The sequence below is a fragment of the Rhinopithecus bieti genome, unplaced genomic scaffold (genome assembly GCF_001698545.2).
Source record: "Rhinopithecus bieti isolate Rb0 unplaced genomic scaffold, ASM169854v2 scaffold_5002, whole genome shotgun sequence".
NCBI classification, from domain to species: domain Eukaryota; kingdom Metazoa; phylum Chordata; class Mammalia; order Primates; family Cercopithecidae; genus Rhinopithecus; species Rhinopithecus bieti.
Window position 1 is genome coordinate 2,372,287 of NW_016804830.1, and position 3,587 is coordinate 2,375,873.

A 3,587-nucleotide genomic window follows, 5' to 3' on the forward strand; every position below is an offset into this window, starting at 1 on the left:
GAGACCATCCTGGCTAACACGGTGAAACCCCGTCTCTACTAAAAATACAGAAACAAAATTAGCCGGGCATGGTGGCAGGCGCCTGTAATCTCAGCTACTCAGGAGGCTGAGGCACGAGAATGGCGTGAACCCGGGAGGAGGAGCTTACAGTGAGCTGAGATCCCCCCCCCGCCCCCCAACCGGGGAAAAGAGGGGAGCCCTTTCTAAAAAAAAAAAAAAAAAAAAAGTAATAATAAATAAATAAAATAAGATAAGATTTTATATCATTCTTTAAAACCTATGCAGTGGAATCTAAGTATCATTGCAATTTTATAACCACCATCATTCATTAAACATACATGAGCCAGCTCTTTTTTAACATTTATAGGTGCATGCATGCACTGTATCTTTTTCTTATAATCATTTCCATTTCACTTTTGCCACTGAAATTTTATTTTATTTTTTTATTTTTATTTTTTTTGAGACGGAGTCTCGCTCTGTCGCCCAGGCTGGAGTGCAGTGGCCGGATCTCAGCTCACTGCAAGCTCCGCCTCCCAGGTTTACGCCATTCTCCTGGCTCAGCCTCCCGAGTAGCTGGGACTACAGGCGCCCGCCACCTCGCCCGGCTAGTTTTTTGTATTTTTTAGTAGAGACGGGTTTCACCGTGTTAGCCAGGATGGTCTCGATCTCCTGACCTCGTGATCCGCCCGTCTCGGCCTCCCAAAGTGCTGGAATTACAGGCTTGAGCCACCGTGCCCTGCCTGAAATTTTATCTTAATATAATAATTGATAGGTCAGGTGTGGTGCCTCAGGCCTGTAATCCCAGCCTGGATGGGAGATTACTTTGGGAGGCCAGGGTGGGCGTATCACTTGAGGTCAGAAATTTGAGATCAGCCTGACCAACATGGTGAAACCCAGTCTCTACTAAAAATACAAAAATTAGCTAGGCTTGGTGGGAGACGCCTGTAATCTCAGGTATTCAGGAGCCTGAGGAACAAGTATCGCTTGAACCCTGGAGGCAGAGGTTGCAGTGAGCCTAGGTCTCGCCACTGCACTCCAGCCTGGATGATGGAGTGACAATCCATCTCAAGACAAAACAAAAATAATAATAATAATTGCTTCCCTTAAAAGTCTTAAACTAATTACCATTTTACTTCACTGTAACAAAAATGAAATTGTACTTTTTTCTTCCTACCAAAGGTTCTAAGTGTCAAAAAAATTATAAAGATTCATTTTATTATTATTATTATTTTGTTTTTTTAGATGAAGTCTCCCTCTGTCAACAGTGTCTCACTGCAACCTCCAGCTCCTGGGTTCAAGCGATTCTCCGGCCTCAGCCTCCCAAGTAGCTGGGATTACAGGCACCCGCCAGACACGCAGCTAATTTTTTTTTTTTTTTTTTTGAGATGGAGTCTTGCTCTGTTGCCCAGGCTGGAATGCAGTGGTGAGATCTAGGCTCACTGCAAGCTCTGCCTTCTGGGTTCACACCATTCTCTTGCCTCAGCCTCCCGAGTAGCTGGGACTACAGGTGCCCGCCACCACGCCCGGCTAATTTGCCCAGCTAATTTTTGTATTTTTAGTAGATACGAGGTTTCACCATGTTGGCCAGGATGGTCTTCATCTCCTGACCTTGTGATCTGCCGGCCTTGGCCTCCCCAAGTGCCAGGGTTACAGGCATGAGCCATCACTCCTGGCCTATTTTATTATTATAATTATTATTTCTCAATTGGTCAAAACAATATATTTAACATTTTAATATTATTAAATATACAAAAGGCCACACTTTGGCCCTCCTCTAGTCAAGCAGTTTCCTTCCTGGTGAAAGTCCACAGGCAGAAACATGCCTGTGAAGATCTCACCTTCTTTTCAGACTATGCTCTGGGTATCCAAATCCCTTGGATTTCCTGTTCAAATGGACTCCAGCCTGCTTCCAGAGCCTCTATCTCTTGCGTCCAAAGTCCCTTCCCGTGATCTGTCTTCCAAAGATGCAATGCCTATCCACAAAATGTGGCCACATGAGAGCAATTTGGTAAGGCTGGACAGAGCTTAGATATGCAAACTGGAGTGTCCACATGTGGGAAAAGAAGACTTCTTATGATGTGGGACAAGGATGGCGGTGGGAACAGAACGGAACTGGCTGGGGACCTCCATCTGTACTGTTGACCCAGGTCTCTACATGTCAGTGGCAGGCTTGTTTATGTATAAACTATTTTGGAGACCACTGGTCTTATGATGATGGTGGTTTGAATTAGGGTCATCACTGGAAGAGGCAATGAGAAATTGTCAGATTGGGATACAGTTTGAGTGTAGAACTAACAGAAGTTGCTGATGCTTGGTTGTGAATATAGGGAAAGAGAGAAGTTCAATATAATGCCTAAATGTCTTGAGCCCCTTGATAAATGGTAGTGTTATTTACTAAGATAGGGGAAAATGAGTATGTGGCAGGTATCTAGGATGGGGTGGGTGATGAGGTATCATGTTAAGTCACAGATGCTTGTTGGATATCAAAAGAGTGATATCAAGTAGGCATTTAGATATATGTGTGTGGAGCTCAGTGAAATGTTGGTACTAGACATATGAATTTGGGAATTTCAATTAAGATGCTTTTAATAGGAAGTTATACAATGCTCAACTGAAAGTAGCTTATACAGTAAATATATTTATTTCGCCACTTAGCAAGTTCAGTTGACTTAGCAGCTGACCAATTGTAGCAAGAATCCTTCTTCCTGCTCTGCAATCCTCAATGTATTGGCAGTGTTGCTTTATGTGGTTGCAAGGCGGCTGCAATGGCTCAGGTCCTCACACAATGTCTTCATTCTGTGTCTAGTTCCGGAATGAAATACTTTTGTTTTGTTTTTCATTCTTTCTGGTCTTTTTTTTTTTTTTTTTTTTTTTTTGAGATGGAGTCTTGCTCTGTTGCCCAGGCTGGAGTGCAGTGGTGCAATCTTGGCTCACCACAACCTCCACCTCCTTGGTTCAAGTGATTCTCCTGCCTCAGCCTCCCAAGTAGCTGGGGTTACAGGTATGCGCCACCATGCCTGGCTAATTTCTGTATTTTTAGTAGAGATGAAGTTTTGCCATGTTGGCCAGACTGGTCTCAAACTCCTGACCTCAAGTGATCCGCCTGCCTCAGCCTCCCAAAGTGCTGGGATTACAGGCGTGAGCCACTGCGCCTGACCCCCAAACATTATCTGACCACACTTAGATAACCACTGTTACATAATAATTAGAACTAAATGAAATAGCTATTGTAAAACTTACTAAGATCAGGCATAGTGGCTCATGCCTGTAATCCCAGCACTCTGGGAGGCCGAGGCGGGTGGATCACCTAAGGTCAGGAATTCAAGACCACCCTGGCCAACATGGGGAAACCCTGTCTCTACTAAAAATACAAAAATTAGCTGGGCATGGTGGTATACACTTGCAATTCTAGCTACTCAGGAGGCTGAGGCAGAAGAATCAATTGAATCCGGGAGGCGGAAGTTGTGGTGAGCCAAGATCGCACCACTGCACTCCAGCCTGGGTGACAGAGTGCAACTCTGTCAAAATAAATAAATAAATAAATAAATAAATAATAAATTAATAAATAAAAATTTATTAATTTATAA